Source organism: Rhinoderma darwinii, chromosome 2 (genome assembly GCF_050947455.1).
Source record: "Rhinoderma darwinii isolate aRhiDar2 chromosome 2, aRhiDar2.hap1, whole genome shotgun sequence".
Classification (NCBI taxonomy): domain Eukaryota; kingdom Metazoa; phylum Chordata; class Amphibia; order Anura; family Rhinodermatidae; genus Rhinoderma; species Rhinoderma darwinii.
Window position 1 is genome coordinate 315,001,952 of NC_134688.1, and position 20,581 is coordinate 315,022,532.

General features: G+C 44.5%; 1 protein-coding gene across 1 annotated transcript in view; it reads left to right on the plus strand.

Moving 5' to 3' along the window:
- Positions 1 to 700: 700 nt before the first annotated feature.
- CEPT1 (choline/ethanolamine phosphotransferase 1) overlaps positions 701 to 20,581 on the plus strand; it is a 198,338-nt gene continuing 178,457 nt past the window's right edge. The window contains exon 1 of the mRNA XM_075853544.1: positions 701 to 836. The gene's annotated coding sequence lies outside the window, so the exon portion shown is untranslated. The remainder of the gene's footprint in view (positions 837 to 20,581) is intronic.

Sequence of the window (20,581 nt, forward strand, 5' to 3'; positions counted from 1 at the left end):
GCAGATGTTTGCCGATGCTTTCAAGCAGTATTTTAGGCCGTAATTCCAGGCTTAAAACACCTGAATTACGTCCGTAAATAGTGCATGTGAACATACCCTTATAGTGCAGGAGGGGGTGCCCCCCTCTAAGTTGCGCCCGGGCCACATGCCCCCCTTCCCCCCAGCTACGCCCCGGCGGTATCTGCAGGGCGATGTGGCACTATACTAGTCCTTCTTCCCCACGGAACTGCTGTTCCATACTGTATCATTTTGTTCAGTGCAGAACTGCATTTCTGTGGGGAAGCCGGGACAGAATGGGGCGCAGCTCGTCAGACCAGGCAGTGACGAGGCGGCGCTTTCTCCTGCAGCACAGCCACTAAAGAATCGATTCACATACTGTAAATATGTATATTAGGGTAAAAAAAAAATGATAGATGAAATTATCTGGAGAATTAAAGCAAGATCAACCCCTAGAAACATTTATTTATGGATTGACTTTCGTTTAGGCTGTAACGTTAGGAAAGGGTCAACCTATCGCACACGTATCTGTGAAATACGTACCCCTCACCTCAACCAATCATCGAAAATAACGCAGCTTCCACACCATATTCGTAACGCGAAGTTCACTGGCCAATCCAAATCATCGTCTCATATGAAGCAGCGCCGTAGTAAATAACAGTAGAATGCTATTGGTGCTTCGTTTAGCATTTGCTAATTGGCTGTAAGTCTTAGGTGGGCGGTAGTAAGCGCAGCAGGAAAGTGTGTTTCGGAGTTACCGTGTAGCATCACTGCTTCCGGCGTACGCTGTAGCGGAAAAGCGACAAATCAGTATTGTCCTGGCTGGGAGAGAAGCCAAGGTAGGTTTGGTGGCAACGAATAGTTGACTATCTACCAAGTTTTCATGTAAAGTATATCGGGTACGTGGTACTCAGTGGGCGCACACACCTATGCTGCCTGCATCTGTTTGGCTTACATGGTGACCATGCATCGTACAGTACCATGCTGTATTCTATTCTATTTCTGCACATAATTGTAATGGCAGTCCGGACAACACGTCTTCATATTGGTACTGACCGTGATAGTACGTTTTAAATGCAATTATAACATGGCTGTTATTATTTATAGACTCCCAGCCATTGTTCGTACAAGTAAACGGTTTTTTTTTTGTTTTTTTTCCAAATTTTTAATATTCTTAAGAAGGGGGATTCATACTGATGGCCTAGGATAGGTCATCCGTATATGATCGGTGGGGGTCCTGTGGATAGGTCATCAGTATGAAAAACCACCCCCCCTTGCCTGGACAACCCCTTCAATCTTCGGCTGAGTTCACACGTTGCAGTTTTCGTCGCAGATTTTACCCATTGCAATACAAAAGCCAAGATCTGTATCAAATCCGCAACGTATGAACTCTTCAATATGTATGAGAGTAGAAAAAAAAAAGTGCATCAAAGAAAGATGGCTGAACACTTAGGATGTTTGTAGTGCTGGCCAATAAGAAAATCAAATCTAATTCTAAATATTTCTTTTTTTTAAAAATCTAGAATTGTCCTTTAGGGCTGGGCGACTGCCCGAAAATGTAGTTTAGTTTTTTTTTTGTTTTTCAACCCTGGGCTATTTTCGATTTGAATCTCTATATTTTGTTAAATAAGTTAAAAAAAACAAAACCATGACAAGTGTTGGAGGTGGGGAGGGGCTGCTAGTGACAGCGAGTCACATGGTGGGTGGGGAAGATCCTGTTGGCTAGAGGGGCACTATAAGGCACCTGGGTGGTGCAGATGTGCCATCAGGGGCAGCAAGGCACTATGTTGGCAGGGACATGTCTGGCATGTAGGGAGGCAGTACCAGAACAGCAAGGCACATAGTGGGTGGACAGGCACCTGGAGGGTGGGTGAGCTACATCAGGGCCAGCGAGGTGACTAGGAATGATGAGACAGCAGCAGAGGTACTTGGGAGTGAAGGCTGAAAAAATATATACCGTGTTTCCCCGAAAGTAAGACAGTGTCTTACTTTCTTTTTATCCCCAAAAGCCCCACTATGTCTTACTTTCGGGGTATGTCTTACATTGGCAAAAAAAATTTTTTTTTTTTTTTTTTCACAAACTTTATTTAACTGGTTTACATTTTTTTTTTTTTCCCACCAGGGGACTTCACTATGCGATGTGCCGATCGCATATATAATGCTTTGGTATACTTAGTATACCGAAGCATTATTGCCTGTCAGTGTAAAACTGACAGGCAACCTATTAGGTCATGCCTCCGGCATCGCCTAACAGGCAGATGCTGAAGGCAGACCTGGGGGTCTTTGTTAGACCCCCGGCTGTCATGGAAACCCGACGGCGACCCGCGATTTGTTTGCGGGGGTGCCAATCGGGTGACAGAGGGAGCTCTCCCCTCTGTCAAACACATTAAATGCCGCTGTCACTATTGACAGCGGCATTTAATGGGTTAAACTGCCGGAATCGGCGCGCGCTTCGATTCCGGCAGTTGCAGCAGGAGCCAGGCTGTGTATAACAGCCGTGCTCCTGCCGCTGATCGCGTGGGTACAGTCTCAGTACCCGCGCTATCACAGGACGGATATATCCGTCCTCCGGCGCGAACTAGCAGCTGCTGAGGACGGATATATCCGTCCTTCGGCGTTAAGTGGGAGTGGAAGTGGGCAGGAGGCGGCAATACCCCCGTGTTTCCCCGAAAGTAAGACATATGTCTTACTTTCGGGGTACGGCTTATATTAGCCGACCCCCCTGAAACCCCCGATACGTCTTACAATCGGGGGTGTCTTACTATCGGGGAAACACGGTAGAAGACTGCCATTTAAAGGCGATGTAAACCTTTTGTAAAGCATTTTCTTTTTTTTTTTAATAAAAAGGTCAGTGTGATTGGTGCAGCTTTATGATTAGTTTTTATTAAAAAATTGTTTTACTTTTTGAGACACAGCTTCTCTGTATTCTCTACACAGAGAAGCTGTATCTAGCGTTAAATCCTTTTCCAGTCAGGTCTGCGGGACTGATGGGTTCACTGAATAGTGATAGATACAGCTGCTCTATATTCTCTATACAGAGCAGCTGTATTTCAAAGTAAAATAATTTTTTAATAAAAACAATTTATGAAGTTGCACCAAACAATGTGACTGACTTTGAAATGTAAAAAAAAAAAAAATGCCTTTCCATGGTTTAAATAGACTTTAAGCTAACCTGAGGCTAACGTATGCTGGTAACAGGAACAGCAAAGTGTTAGGTGGTGAGGGTCAACAGGGAGTGAGGGTACTGATTTATGTGTGTGTTGGGGGTGCAAACAAATGCTAAAGTCTGACATCTTTGCTTAGCTGGGGCTCTAAAGAACAACTCATAAGACAGTAAGAGAATTAGATGTGATCGTTACGAGCAGGATCCTGCGTGTCAGGACCAACTTTCAGCCTAGCCGACAGTTCTGCTGACCTGACAGAATTGACTTTGACAGCGAGATACAACTTCTATGTATACAGGATGCATAGAGACTATCCTAAAAAGCAAAAACAAATGTAATTAAAGTTAATTGACAAGTTGTGTAAAATCACATAAAACATTATGTTAAATAAATCCGAACTGCACCCTCAAAGTATTCAAAACCACATTTAGAAAGGCTCTTAACTCTTTAGGCATTTCACAGGAATTAACCCATTAGTGACCGCCCCATTGTGTTTTTACGTCGGTCACTAACTGGCTTTATTCCGATGCAATTGCCTTTCTACGTCACTGCATTAGAATAAAGTAGCGCCGCCTGGGGGTGGGTCAGCACCCTGCTCTCAGCTACCGGAGGTAGCTGAGGGCTTGGAGCAGTGACTGGGGACCGTTGTTTGAGGTCCCCATACCGGCGATCGCCAGTATTCAACGAGTACCGGCGACCGCCGTTACATTGTATGTGCTAATGTAAATTAGTTTTTTTAAATCCACTCACCATGTATGTTAGGTGAGAGGAGATAAAAAAAAAAAAACTGCTTGTTAGGCTCCTGCTGCCACTGATCGTGTCCCCCATCCCAAACTGCGGGGGGGGGGGGGGGGAAAGAAAAATGGCGCACGCATGTGCTGTCAGTCTAAGGCAGCTATTCTGCCTGTAAATAGAAACTGATCAGGGACCCTTATAATCCCTGATCATATAGTCACTGTGATATACCTATCAGTGACCATAGTTCCATATTTACAAAATACAGCACAGGATTTGTGCTGGTTCCCTCCCTCCTCTCACTGTAGTTGATCTGTGAGAGGAAGAGAGAGTTACTATACTAATCTTGTGCTGTTTGAGGGTATGTTCACACCGCAGCCTCCGTTACGGCTGAAAGTACGGAGCTGTTTTCAGGAGAAAACCGCTCCGTAATTTCAGACGTAATGGCAAGTGCAGGCGCTTTTCGCTGCGTCCATTACGGACGTAATTGGAGCTGTTTTTCCATGGAGTCAAGGGAAAACGGCTCCAATTACGTCTCAAGAAGTGACAGGTACTTCTTTGACGCGGGCGTCTTTTTTCCGCGCCGTCTTTTGACGGGCGCGTAAAAAAAAATGACCGTCGGCACAGAACATCGTAAAACCCATTCAAATGAATGGGCAGATGTTTGCTGCCGTATTTTCGGACGTAATTCGGGGCTAAAACGCCAGAATTACGTCCATAAATAGGGTGTGTGAACCCAGCCTCACTGTGAAAAACACACCAGATATTTACGTTCCTATATTACCCGTAATCACGTCCCAGATAACCCGTAATCACGTCCCAGATAACCCGTAATCACACCCCAGATAACCCGTAATCACACCCCAGATAACCCGTAATCACACCCCAGATAACCCGTAATCACACCCCAGATAACCCGTAATCACACCCCAGATAACCCGTAATCACACCCCAGATAACCCGTAATCACACCCCAGATAACCCGTAATCACACCCCAGATAACCCGTAATCACACCCCAGATAACCCGTAATCACACCCCAGATAACCCGTAATCACATCCCAGATAACCCGTAATCACATCCCAGATAACCCGTAATCACATCCCAGATAACCCGTAATCACATCCCAGACAGCCCGTAATCACTTGTGATCTCCTTATCTGGGATGTGATTGCGGGTTATCTGGGATGTGATTGCGGGTTATCTGGGATGTGATTGCGGGTTATCTGGGATGTGATTGCGGGTTATCTGGGATGTGATTGCGGGTTATCTGGGATGTGATTGCGGGTTATCTGGGATGTGATTATTTTATATATATATATATATATATATATATATGTGTGTGAAGGAAATAAGTATTTGATCCCTTGCTGATTTTGTAAGTTTGCCCACTGTCAAAGACATGAACAGTCTAGAATTTTTAGGCTAGGTTAATTTTACCAGTGAGAGATAGATTATATTTAAAAAAAAAACTGAAAATCACATAGTCAAAATTATATATATTTATTTGCATTGTGCACAGAGAAATAAGTATTTGATCCCTTTGGCAAACAAGACTTAATACTTGGTGGCGAAACACTTGTTGGCAAGCACAGCAGTCAGACGTTTTTTGTAGTTGATGATGAGGTTTGCACACATGTTAGATGGAATTTTGGCCCACTCCTCTTTGCAGATCATCTGTAAATCATTAAGATTTCGAGGCTGTCGCTTGGCAACTCGGATCTTCAGCTCCCTCCATAAGTTTTCGATGGGATTAAGGTCTGGAGACTGGCTAGGCCACTCCATGACCTTAATGTGCTTTTTTTGAGCCACTTCTTTGTTGCCTCGGCTGTATGTTTCGGGTCATTGTCGTGCTGGAAGACCCAGCCACAAGCCATTTTTAATGTCGTGGTGGAGGGAAGGAGGTTGTCACTCAGGATTTGACGGTACATGGCTCCATCCATTCTCCCATTGATGTGGGGAAGTAGTCCTGTGCCCTTAGCAGAGAAACACCCCCAAAACATAATGTTTCCACCTCCATGCTTGACAGTGGGGACGGTGTTCTTTGGGTCATAGGCAGCATTTCTCTTCCTCCAAACACGGCGAGTTGAGTTAATGCCAAAGAGCTCAATTTTAGTCTCATCTGACCACAGCACCTTCTCCCAATCACTCTCAGAATCATCCAGATGTTCATTTGCAAACTTCAGACGGGCCTGTACATGTGCCTTCTTGAGCAGGGGGACCTTGTGGGCACTGCAGGATTTTAATCCATTACGGCATAATGTGTTACCAATGGTTTTCTTGGTGGCTGTGGTCCCAGCTGCCTTGAGATCATTAACAAGTTCCCCCCGTGTAGTTTTCGGCTGAGCTCTCACCTTCCTCAGGATCAAGGATACCCCACGAGGTGAGTTTTTGCATGGAGCCCCAGATCGATGTCGATTGACAGTCATTTTGTATGTCTTCCATTTTCTTACTATTGCACCAACAGTTGTCTCCTTCTCACCCAGCGTCTTACTTATGGTTTTGTAGCCCATTCCAGCCTTGTGCAGGTCTATGATCTTGTCCCTGACATCCTTAGAAAGCTCTTTGGTCTTGCCCATGTTGTAGAGGTTAGAGTCAGACTGATTAATTGAGTCTGTGGACAGGAGTCTTTTATACAGGTGACCATTTAAGACAGCTGTCTTTACTGCAGGCACCAAGTTGATTTGGAGCGTGTAACTGGTCTGGAGGAGGCTGAACTCTTAATGGTTGGTAGGGGATCAAATACTTATTTCTCTGTGCACAATGCAAATAAATATATATAATTTTGACTATGTGATTTTCAGTTTTTAAAAAAATATAATCTATCTCTCACTGGTAATATTAACCTAGCCTAAAAATTCTAGACTGTTCATGACTTTGACAGAGGGCAAACGTACAAAATCAGCAAGGGATCAAATACTTATTTCCAAATACAATGTCAGCCGCACAGCCTTGTAAATCATAGGTGGGTGCCGACCTGCCCAGGTCAGGGCTAACAGAGCTGCTGTAGTAGAATCCAAAAATCAGGCAGCACTCCAAGGTATAAGCAAGGTAGAAAAAGGTGCTTTATTGTTCCATATACACACGACGTTTCAGCTCAACACAGGAGCCTTTCTCAAGTGAGGTAGAAAAAGGTGCTTTATTGGTCCATATACACACAACGTTTCAGCTCAACACAGGAGCCTTTCACACTTGAGAAAGGCTCCTGTGTTGAGCTGAAAGGTCGTGTGTGTATATGGACCAATAAAGCACCTCTTTCTACCTCACTTGAGAAAGGCTCCTGTGTTGAGCTGAAACGTCGTGTGTGTATATGGAACAATAAAGCACCTTTTTCTACCTTGCTCATACCTTGGAGTGCTGCCTGATTTTTGGATTATATATATATATATATATATATATATATATATATATATATATATATATATATATATATTCTATTTATGAAAACCACTCAAAATACAAACAATTTTTTTAATTAGGTAGTTTAGTGTAGCAAAGGAATGAATCGTGGAACCCGCAGAATGTTCTCTTCAGAGCAGGCTGAACCCCCCAGCCCTATGATGGTGGATGCAGCTGTCACCGGTGAAGGGTCTGGAGTAGGGCCTAGTAATGCAGTCCCTCCTGCAATGTGGGATCCTGCAGTTTCTCCCCCCGCCCCCCCCCCCAAATTCCGCCATTTACAGCGACTCCAGGCATCAACACTGATGTCCAAATTTTACCCCCTATAATTTTTTTTATTTGTTTATAGGCGATCAGGTCCTGGAACTAATTGTCCAGCAGATAAATTTGCCACCCAAAATCCAAGGTCTTACTATGCCAGAGGATGGATGCCCAAAACCGTCTGTGAGATTGAAAAACTTTTGTGAATTACCCTAAACATGGGTATAGTAAAAAAAAAAACTTCTATCCGCTCCTACTGGGCTACCAGCGATATCCACAGCACCCATGTATTTGCGGCTGTCATGGCCCTTTTTTATATATTAGGGCAGGGACCGCCACCGTAATCCCCCAGGATGCCCAGAGGATGTTGGCATTAGTGGGAAAATTGTCTGGAAACTCATGGTGCCATTCCTACAGAAAGGGTACCATGTGTACACCGACAATTATTACACCAGTGTCCCCCTGTATAAGTTCTTCCATGCCTCTAATACAGGGGCCTGTGGGATTATACGCAAAAATAGTCAGCTTCCCTCAACCACTGGTGTCCATGCGACTAGAAAGGAGTGCAACACTCATTTGCAAGCGACCAGTTGCTCGCTGTTAAATGGAGTGATAAAAAGGTGTAAGTGCTGACCACCGTGCATGAGGACACCACAGTGGCAGTGAGGAAGAGGGGCGCTACCTCTGATAAGGGGAAACCAGTCTGCGTGGTTATTTATCTTTTTATTACAGTAAGTTCATGGGGGGGGGGGTCGATCTATCTGACCAGGTCCTACAACTGTACCTGGTCAAGCGCAAAACTAGGTATAAAAAGGTAGCGATCTACCTCATCCAGATGGCTACATATAACAGCTATGTGCTCTACAAGACCCAGGGAACACTCAGTTTCCTCCAATATCAGGAGAAAATTAAAGAGCACCTCCTGTTTGACTCCCCTGCACCTGGAGAATCCTTTGAGTCAGAGGATGTCAAAAGGCTCACTGAGCGCCACTTCCTTCACCCCGTCCCTGCCACTGAGAATAAGGAATACCCCCCAAAAGAGATGCCGGGTGTGCAGTAAACATGGAAGGGGGAGCGATTCCCGGTTTTACTGCCCTATGTGCCCTTCAAATCCAGGCCTGTGCAACTTCCCCTGTTTTGAGACCTACCACACCGTTTCTAATTATTGATTTTATATATAATTTAGGGAACACCAAAAAGGGTGGGGTGGGGGATTCATTTTATGGAGTCCATTTCATTTATTCATATTTTTTGTTTAGTTTCTGGGCTTTCCAAGGGAGGGATTCTCATGGGGAGGTAGTAAAGTATTTATTTCAGACTGTAAAACTAATTTTCCCCTTTTTTTAATTTTTTTTTTTTTTTATACATTTCTTGGACAATTAAATCCTGGACTTGATCACTCACAAATGAATACAGTTGATTGTGCAGGAGCCACATCTGTCTATTCAGAACATGGACCCCACAAGTGTTCTTGCATTTATTAGTAGATAAACACCTGCGGCCTGAATTGGTGGAAGTCGTGCATTTTAGCAATGGTTACAAGAATAAATTGAGGATTTATTTCCTTTTTCTGATGACTATGTCCTGCCACATACAGCTGTTACATTCCTAATTCTGTACCGTGATACGGGCATGATATTTTTTTTTTTTTGGAGGATCTCTAATAATCGAGCTGTTCCTTATCAATACACCATGGGCTTTGTTACAGTTCTTCTGGAAATACTGACATCATTTTGGGGATTAGTGATCCATTGTTTTGTGCACATAGCGGTTCCTACCTTGCCGGGCAGGGGCCTGTTATGGTGTACCGCGTCACTTGGCACGTTCGTCCCTCATAAGGATTGATGGAGCTAAAGAGACGTTGTACAACCAGTCACTGGAAAAAAACAAACCTTGTCATGACAGCCCTGCAGGTGTTCTTCTATCCAGTGAACAGACTCGAGTTTGCAATATAGTTGGATATATTTTCCTCTATTCTTTTGAAGATCTTGCCCGTCACTCCAGTACAGTTTTTTCCCCCTCTCTGACTGATTTTATATTAGGACAGAATTCTGTCCACAATGACATCATAATGGCACAGATGCGGGACAACTGCTTCTTTAGCAAGACAGTGATAAGTACAGGCAAATACGTCCATAATGACTTGCATCCATTATGAATACACGGCTTCACTTCTCTTCTGTATGCCGCACAAATTTATTAACTGGTTGCCGACACAGGACGAGAATGCTCGTCCTGAGCGGCAAGTACTTGGCGAATTAGGACGAGCGTTCTCGTCCTGTGTGACAGCCGTCTGTGCGCGCGATCGAGAGCGGAGCTACGGCTGTAATGCAAGAGAAACATCTTCTCTCCGCCGTTAATCCTTTGAATGCCGCGATGAAAGCTGATCACGGTGTTCAAGGAGAGGGGACTGCACTTTGATCGCGTCACAGAAAATAACTGTGACGCGATCAAAGCCCACAACTCGTATGTCCAGACAGCCCAGGGTCCATTGAAGAACCCCAGGGCTGTCTGAACTTATTTCCTGTTGTTAGGGCATGCTGAGATGCCAGTATATTAATTACAAAATAAAGATAAATATGATCCCTTTTATGGGATTAAAAAAAAAAGTTAAAATGAATGAAAAAAAAAATGATGATAGATAAATAAAAAATACACAAACACACTTTTTTTTTTTTTTTTTAATAATAAATATTTTTTTTTAAATATAAGTCCCAAAACATTAAATAATATAGACATATTTGGCATCACCACGACCGTAACAACCTGTACAACAAATGTATAACATTATTTATGATCGGTGTATGGTGTAAAAAAAAAATATTTAAAACTGCTGCGGAACTGTTTTTTTTTTTTTTTTCTACATTTTCGCCAAAATAAAATTTTATAGAAATCAAACAATGTATTTGTACCAAAAAATGGTACCTACATAAAATACAACTCGTCCCGCAAAAAACAAGTCTCATACAACTACGTCGTACACAAAATAAGAGTTATGAGCGTCTGGCTGCAGTGGGAAATATTAAAAAATAGTTCTGTCCTCAAGGCCAAAATTGGCCGTGTCCTTAAGGGGTTAATGTGGCATATTTCTAACAAAATAACTCTACCACGTCGTCTCTATTTTATCTGGAAATGTAATAAGAGTTTGAAGAAAACATTATATACCCATAGTGTCTGAAATAATACCAATTATTTCTTCCATGAAAAAATTTTTGGTCCGCATGCTCCCTACACCACTAGATTAATTTTTTTTTTTTGTTCAGGCCTGGAATTTATTCAATTGTGCCCTGAAAGCTAAAGGGCGCTCCCTCTCTTTTTGGCCCAGCCACACGTCTAATAAGCAGATTGGGGCAACAATGGGAGTATTTTTGAACTCGAGAAACAGGGTGATAGATTTTGTGCTGTTGCTTCATTTTCATGTTCGCTTTACAAAGAAATCGGTCTTCAAACTGATACTTATATGAAAAAAGTGAAATTTAATTTTTTCTCACCTGCTATGAATTAAATTTAGCAAAAAGCTGTGGGGTTAAAATACTTACTATACCCCTAGGTAAATACCTTAAGGGGTCTAGTTTTCTAAATGGGGTCATTTGTGGGGGTTTCCAGCATTCTGAGACCTATGAGCCTCTGAAAACCTGGCTTGGTGCAGGAAAACAAAATGTACTTCAAAATTTATAAAATTAATATTCAATTTGTAAGTCCCCGAAATTGCTGAAAATTTATTTTATTTTTTTCAAAAGTGCTGCCAAAATAGAGTAAAGAGATGGAAATATATATTTAATTTAAAAAATTGTACAGTGTGTACATATGTGACATATTGCAGTTAAAAATAGGGAAAATGTTAGTTTTTACAAAATGTTTTCTATTTTTTAATTTCCGCAAATCGTATCAGTCTACTTTTACCACTAAAATAAAGTACAACATGTGACGAAAAAACAGTGTCAGAATTACTTGGATATTCAAAACTTTCGCTGAGTTATTCTCTGATAAATTCAGGCATACCAGATTTGACATATCTGGCTTGGTCATTAAGGGGTTAAAGCAAAGTGGAGCTGAAATCTATAATACACGGGCCATTTATTGCCCGGAGCCCGGGCTCATTGAAATCCATGTGTGCGTGGTCCGTGAATTGCGGACGGCCCGCGGATGACACTCTGCGGCCCGTCGGTGCCGTAATCATGCACACTGCTGTGTGCATGAGGCCTTAGAGTTTTCTAGGCCCCATGTCCGGTTTGAAGAGGTCTTGTGGTGCCAAAACAAGGGGAAACACTCCAAAAAAAAACAACGTTTTGGAAACTGCACTCCACAAGGAATTAATATGCTGTAGTGAGCATTATCAATATCATTATAATGATAGCATTATATATATATATATATATATATATATATATATATATATATAATGCTATTTCCACAAGGAATAAAGGAGAAAAAGCCCTCCAACAAATGTAAAGCAATTTCTGCCAAGTAAATACCCCACATGTGGTCATTAATTGCTGTTTGGTCACACGGCAGTGCTCAGAAGGGAAGGAGCGCCATTTGGATTTTGGAGCACAGATTTTCCTGGATTGGTTTCTAAGCACTGTCACATTTGGAAAGCCCCTGTGGGACCAAAACAGTGGAACCCCCCCCCCCCCCCCAGAAGGGTTGTATTTTCAGACCTCCTTAAAAGTATTCGCCTGATTTTTCAGAGTGAAAATGGCAATTTTTCCATTGATATGCCATTTCAGTGTCCAATATGTGGTGACCAGCTTGCGCCACCATGAAAAGACAGCTGTCTAATTATTATGCTGTGTTTCCCGGTTTTAGAAACGCCCTACGTTTTGGTCCTATTTTTTTTGCCTGGACATACGACAGGGCTCAGGAGTGAAAGAGTAATATGTGAAATTGAGACCTAATTTGTCGACTTACAAAGTATTGGTTCACAATTGCAGAGGTTCTGATATGAAATAATAAAAGAAACCCCTGGGTAGTCATCCCAATTTGGAAGCTACAAGGGGTTAAAAGGTGTAGTCCGCATTTTGATCCCACAGGTGTTTTCCAGAAATGAATGCACTGTGGATGGTAAAAATTGAAAGTTTTCCACAGATATGCCATTTCAGTGACAAATATTTCAGCTTGTGCCACTGGAAACACACCCCAAAAATTGTTAAAAGGGTTGTCCCTGGTATGGCGATGCCACATATGTGGAAGGAAACTGCTGTTTGGCCACAGTGTAGGGCTTAGAAGGGGGGTGTGCCATGTGGATTTTGCTTGGTAGTAGTTTTCAGAGCACCAATAGAGAAACTGCATGCTTAACCCATAGGAATAAAAGTAGCATTAATTTTATTGGTGTACATTAAAAGACAAATCGTATATAAAAAAAAAGACCGTACAAATCGCATTAAAGACAATGGTGAGTATGAGGGGCAAAAATATAGTCACAAACAAAATGGGGAAAGAAGTTTTCACAAGCCACCAGACACAGATAAATAACGGAAATCAGCAAATCAAGATAGATGAAGCAGTAAAGTGCACATAGTACGGGATACAGGGTAAATAACCTAGAGGGTTCAACTGTCTGATTGCTATTCTAATGCATTGCACTACCTATGCAGTCAGTCTTTCACACACAGCAAGCCTATTAGGCTCCTCCTCCGGGTGGGACCTAATAGGCTTCCGTGCTTGGCAGAAGAGGAGGACATTGTTAGGCTATGTGCACACGATGAGAGGCTTTTACGTCTGAAAAGACAGACTGTTTTCAGGAGAAAACATCTGCGTCGTTTCAGACGTAAATGCTGCTCCTCGTATTATGCGAGGCGTCTTTGACGCCTGTAATCTTGAGCTGCTCTTCATTGACTTCAATGAAGAACGGCTCAAATTACGTTGCAAAGAAGTGTCATGCACTTCTTTGCCGAGGCAGTCAATTTACGCGTCGTAGTTTGAGAGCTGTCAGACGACGCGTAAATGACAGGTCGTCGGCACAGTACGTCGGCAAACCCATTCAAATGAATGGGCAGATGTTTGCCGACGTATTGTAGCCCTATTTTCAGACGTAAAACGAGGCATAATACGCCTCGTTTACGTCTGAAAATAGGTCGTGTGAACCCAGCCTCAGGCCTCTAGTTGCTGTAGCAGCCATTAGCACAAACCACTTAGATTCCACTGTTGCTTTTGGTCGGCTTCTAAGGGGTTAATTGCAAAGAGCTAGATCCGGTCCCTGCCGTTACAGCAGGGTGTCAGCTGCAACGTACAGCTGACACCTGTGGTTCATGGCGTGCACTCCGCTCCCGGGCCCACGCCATATTTCTGTGGGAAGAATGCTGCTAACAGCAAGCCTATTAGGCCCCGCCACCTTAGCCCGTGCCATCTATTTGGCATATTTGAAATTTTTGCGGGAAGCACTAGCATTCCATGACTTGTACTTACGGCAAATGTCGAAGGGGTTAACGTGAGGCACATGGTGTTATTAAATTTTAACTTCCAGGTACCTTACATTAATGATAATTAACCCGATCATGTACCTCACACATAACCCAATGTTGCCCATGATGGGGTTAATCACTACTAATATGAGGCACATGGAGGTTCAAAATTGATAACACCATGTGGCTCACATGTGAAAAATGTTTTCGTTTTTTTTATTGTTGGGTAAGCATGGTTTTGGTACCGATAATCACCATAATACACGACGTATCGTAGTCTAAATTTTGGTACTGTGACAACCCTAATGCTCAGTGAGGTGGCCTGGCAGGTGTGTGAGGAGGGTGAAAATTTTGGGAAGTGTGGCTGTGAAAGAAGTTGCTGGCTAGGCCTGCGGGCCGGGGAATGTATGAGTCTGGAGCGCATGCTGGACTCACTGCTCTGCTTTGTCACAATCTGTGGATATCTGTACCCACTAGGCCGTAGCGGAGTAGCAGCTGGCCAAACAGTGTACGCGGTCTTTACAAAGTCCAAGCACAAGGGTACCTGTAATAGCCCAGACAGTAGCAAGGCTAGGCTCAGATGGTAATTTGACGGCGGGTGATGCTAAACGTGGCAGGAGCTACCAGGCGTGGCAGATGACACCAGACGTGGTGTATGACGGCACAACACGACTCGAACACTAGAGGGCACACAAACAAATACATCACGGGATACAGGTAGCGGGGCACGGGAACACTGGGAACCAGATACGACTAAGGCGGGATTCACACGACCGGGTCGTTCCCGAGCCCGAGTGTCGGCTGGTAAAATCGGCCATTTTGCCCGGCCGGTTTGCATTAAGTTTTGCATCCGTGCCGGGCCGGGCAGATCCGGACAGTGACATCAGCGGCAACTCCTGAAGGGGAATCCCCATGTGTTCGGGGATTCCGCTTCAGGAGTTTCCCCTGATGTCACTGCCCAGATATGGACAGAGACATAAAGCGCTCTGTCCAGGAGCGGAATCCCCGAACACACGGGGATTCCGCTCCTTCAAGGAGCTAAAGTGCGGCTAGCACATAGCAGAGCGGGGAGATACCTCCCCGCTCTGCTATAGTGGCGTCGCTACAGTAGTAGCAGCCGCTGCAGCTGCTAGTGGCGCCATCGAAGGTGTCGCCGGGCCAGGGTGCTTTTATAACAAGCAGGGGAAGGGAGCCAGCGCAGCGCTCCCTTCCACCTACTGTACACCCCGGCCCTGCCACACAGTGTACAGCGATGCCATTCGTCCGAATGGCATCAACTCCTCCTCCTCACATGCACTCTGCGCTGTAAGGAGGAGGAGATAGAGCGCAAGCGCCGGAAAACTCGGCCATCACTCGGGACACATCCCGGTGATGGCCGTGTATTTGCCGGCCCCATAGACTTCTATGGGGGCCGGGTACCCGGGCGAAGATAGAGCATGTCCTATTTTTTGACGGCCGGTTTTCCCGGCCGTCAAAAAATCGGTCGTGTGAATAGCCCCATTAGGGGTCTATTATTCCTAATGCAGCCGCGTGCCGGCCGATTTATGAACGGCCGGCACCCGGCCGGGAAACCCTGCCGTGTGAATGAGGCCTAAGGGACCATTTGCAAGACTAACATAGGAATACAAACAACGCTTAGGCAAGGCGTGAAAGGGCAGGGCCCTTTTTATAGTCCAGGGTGATCTGGGAGTAATTAGTAGATTCTTTACATGTCTGCCCGCTGGCCCTTTAAGGCTTTTGAATGGGCTCGCTCGTGGTCACTGCAGGGCAAGATGGCCGCATGTGCTGGCATCTCCGGGAAGGGAGATGTCGGCAGGATGAGAGGGGTCTGTGGTCTGCGACCACGGTCGTTACATTGCTGTTCTGGTGCTCCAGCACGGAGTGGGGCTAAGTTTGTTTTACCGACTCTGATCAGAATGGTGCTTCACTGTCATGGAAAATGATTTGATTAATTGCCCAGCCCTAGATAGTAGCAACACTTATTATTAGAGCATCTTTTTTATTATTTTTTGCATTTCTTCTTTGTACCCCAGGGTGAGCAAAACAATATTTTTGCTGCTTTTCAACATCCGGTTCAGGCAGGAGGGACATATGAGAGAACACACACGTCTCTGTCTATAGAAGTGTGTCATGAGTATTCGTCCACTGAATGGTGGTATGTGGAAACTCTTAGTGTATATGCTGTATAAAGCATTTTGTTTTTTGCCATTTTTGTAGTATTTTTGGGGTCCAAATGTGCCATGCTCTGGGTATGGCATTTTTTTCCATAGGCTTCTCTATAGAACTTCAAATGGCAGAAAGAATGCATGTACTAAAGAAAAGTTGCTTGAAACGCTGCTTTTTACATGTTTTTTTAAAATAACTCTAGGTTACTGATGCTTTTTTATCATACAGCTAATTTCAATCTTCATCGCAGTCATTCTACCTCGTTGTTTGGAATTTATTTATATTGCAATTAGGGTACTTAGTGCCTATTCATGTACATAGCCTACCGTAGCCACAACCTGTGATGAAAGGGCGGTACCTCCTCTATATGTTTGCACAGCTGTGCATATGGTTACCTATAGATAAGTGATCTCCACCCTGTAAGCAAGGCATGTTTTTCTGACTGGCAACCAGGATCACAATAACTCCTGCACGGTCGTTATTGACGCTTGTACAGGCATGTTCACGCTTTTAACAATCTGTGTAATTCTAATTGTGACACTGTAGGCTATACAGAAGAGGGAGAAGAGTGCCACAGCGCTATACTTGCATGTAGCCTGCGCAGTATGGCCAATGAAAAAGCTCCTTACTGGCAGCGAGTGGAAGGCAGCTGCAAGTAAGGAGCTTTCTCTTGGACGAGCAGCTGATTGTTTAGTACGGGATATGCCTTGTGGGCACAGCCCTCTTCAGGTCATTCCACAGCATCTCAATAGGGTTAAATGGGTATTACCATCTTGAACATTTATGGAATATCCTTAGAAAAAGCCATAAATTGTGCGATTAATTCCGAGTCCCAGTTCTGGGATTCGTACGTATCTCTTGAACGAGGCTTCCAGACCCTCGTCCTACCTTCTGTCACTGGGCCAGGAGTATGGAAACAGCTGAGCTACGCTGTTTTCATAACTCCCTTTTAAAGTGAATGGTAGTTACAGAAACCGCTTGGCACAGCAAGCTCGGCTGTTTCTGTACTCCCGGCCACCTTGTAACTGGTTAAAGACTAGTGACAGGGGAGACGTCCGGGAGGCTCGTTCTAGAGATGTGGGTCTCAACTCAGGGATCTGCACCTATCTGACATTTAGGGTTGAGGAGGTAGCCGGACAGTGGAGACATAAGTTTCTTGAGTTTTACTCTAGTTTTGTGTTTCTCCCTCCTCTGCCGTGGCAATGTTTCACCGTCTTAGTTGGATACCCTGGCCAAGCTTGTGCTACTTTAACGCGTGCTTCCTGCATCAAGGTGGTTTCGCCGTGCGGAACGCTTATGCAGCGTTTGGGGACAGTATTGCGTGACCTACTTGTTGGAGCTTCACCTCCCGTAACACAGGAAGCATGCCCAACGTCTCACACAGCGATTCCACAGCCTATATAGGCTGAATCCTTCAGAGGGTTCCCTCTATCTCCTATTGTACGTTATGTCGGACGCTGCAGTAGATTAATCCGGAAGCCTTATTTGTCCTAACTTAAGACCTTTCAGTCGGTATGTGGTGAAGGGTGGGGGGGGGGGGGGGGCTGATCATGTCTCTGGTAGGACATATTTGACAATTTTTTTTTTAAACGTTACCTTTTTTTAGGCGCTCTTGAAATCTACAATACATGTACTGCTACGATGTGCAATATCTAATTAAAAGTCGCATTCTAAACCGTTGTTACCTGTGTTGACCATATAGTAGCACAGGATTTTTTTTTTATTTTTTATAAATAACGTACCTCCCATTATTCCTGGAGCTTTTTTGATTCCAGCGCTGTCATTTTTTTTATTTATCGCCACATACTGCACAGTCCGGAAGAACAGAAGGATCTCCTCCACTCGTCTGGGAAATGGGAAAATGTGTATTTACTTTTATTATTTCTTAACTTACCCTCCATGACTACCACAGGAGGTTGGAGCACTGCCTCTAAGGGTATGTGCACACGGTAGCAGGCTTTTACGTCTGAAAAGACAGACTGTTTTCAGGAGAAAACAGCTGCCTCGTTTCAGACGTAAACGCTCCTCCTCGCATTTTGCGAGGCTTCTCTGACAGCTGTACATTTTGAGCTGTACTTCATTGAGTTCAATGAAGAACGGCTCAAATTACGTCTGAAAGAAGTGTCCTGCACTTTTGACGAGGCTGTATTTTTACACGTCGTCGTTTGACAGCTGTCAAACGACGACGCGTAAATGACAGGTTGCCTGCACAGATGTTTGCCGACGTATTGTAGCCCTATTTTCAGACGTAAAACGAGGCATAATACGCCTCGTTTACGTCTGAAAATAGGTCGTGTGAACCCAGCCTAATAGGGACTGGAAACAACAAGAGGTTAAATAGCCCACATCCACCTCCCAATCCTCAATTTTCTTGTCCCTATTAGGGCATGCAACAGAATTGCTGCCGTTCTTGGTAGCGCTTTCAATGGGGATAAGAAGGGATTTCTTACTTGTAAGGGTAATGTTCACATGCTTAACAAAAATCAACAAGTGTTTTTTACGGATGTTTTTGGAGCTGTTTTTCTATTGTCAATTACAAACCGCTCCAAGAACGGCTCAAGATGTGACATGCACTTTTTTACGAGGCTTTTTTTTTTACGCGGCCGTTCTTAAAAACAGCCACGTGAAAAACGCTGCCTGTGAACGGAACGCCGTTTTACTCATTGAAATCAATGGGCAGATGTTTGGGGGTGTTTTTCGGGGCCAAAAAATAGCCTGTGTGAACATGCCCTTAGAGTCTGGTTTTGCTGCCTCCCGTCTTGCTGATCCTGCGTCTTTGGTAAAGTTGGATCTCATGTGCCAACTCCAGTTCCTCCCGGGTACCCCAGCTCTGCTCCCTTCCCCCCTCTCTGGCATCACAGGACTGCGTTCTCCTTGCTGAAGAGGGGGGAGGTGATCTCCTTCCAGCAGCTCCGGCGTGTGTTGGATCACGTGTGACGTCACGCCGTGCAATGGCAGCGTCCACCCATACCGGTGACTTGGATCCTGGCTTCCTACGCCTCCTCTTATATGGTCAAGGAAGTGGGAGGGGAGTGCAGCAGGACGAGGAGAAACAATCTTCCATGAGAATAGAAAATCACGTGGATCCCGGTGGTCAAGGTTAAAAGGTCACCCGAGTCCGAGACTTCCCCTCTCAAGGTAGGACAACTTGCTTGTACTCAGGGCTGCCAACCGTCCGTAAATTTACGGACAGTCCGCAAAAATGGGTGTTTTTTTTTTTCTGCTGTCTGTAACGCCAGGCAGAGAAAAAACCACAGTCTGGCATTTTTCTGCAGTCTGGACCCGCATCTATCTCTAGAACAGGGTCCCCTAAACCCCTATATTATAAATCCCTATATTTTTGTGCTCACGCCGACTCCCGGCCACTTCTTGATTACATGTTCGGGACAAGGTAGAGAGTCAGGGAAACGGCGTAACTCGCTGAGTTACGCTGTTTCCGTAACTTCCATAGAATTGAATAGTAGTTACGGATTCCGTGTAGCTCGCATGCCTCTGTATCTGCATTTACTACTATGGGAGTTACGGGATCGGCGTAGCTCAGAGTTACGCGGTTTCTGTAACTCCTGACCATGTAATCAGGAAGTGGCCGGGAGGCAGCGTGAGCACAAAAGTTAGAACGGGGTTTAGGGGGACCCTGTTCTAGACATGGATGCGGATCCTAGAGGTAGGACCTGCATCTATATGACACATCCTGTGGATATGCCATAAATGTCCCTCATGGGAAAACCCCTTTAAGACCTGCAGGAGTCGACGTGCTATACAAAAAATTCCTAGCCCAAGGCTATCCTAAGAAAAGTCTACAAAAGGGCCTATGCCAGGGCGACTAATAGAAGGGACCTTCTTTATAGTCAAAGTATAAAATCGACAAAGTCCTCCACAGACATTAAAGGGAATGTGTCGCTAGAATTTTTTTTATTTTTTTTACACATTGTTTTAATTTTTTCACAAGTCAGGAAATATTATAAATTAGATTCTAATTTATAACATTTCCATGTGCTGGTCACTAGAGGGAGCAATTCCCAAAATTGCAGCATTGGCATGTGGTAAAGCAACCTCATTGCTTTATGCTGCAAAATTGGATAAAAAACACTCGGTCTAGTGTCATCACACAATCCCCCCTCCTTTATCCTGGCTAGTGCCAGGAGAAAGGAGGGGGTTGAATGTTCAAACCTCCTACACTGTGTGCCGCCATTTTTTGAGCAAATGCACAGTGTAGGAGGATTAGATACAGTGGTAATCACACAGTATAACACGTACATACACAAACATAACTTACCTGCTCCTGCCACCGCTCCTAGTCCTTGCGTCTGTCCATATGGCCGGAAGCCGCAACTGGAGGTCGTCCTCTTACCTTCCCCACCAGCGGCTTCCGGTCAACGTGAAAATGGCGCTGGATGTCGCGCTGCCGAAGACCTTCGTTTTGGTCTGTGTGGGAGCGGCGCATGCTCCGTTCC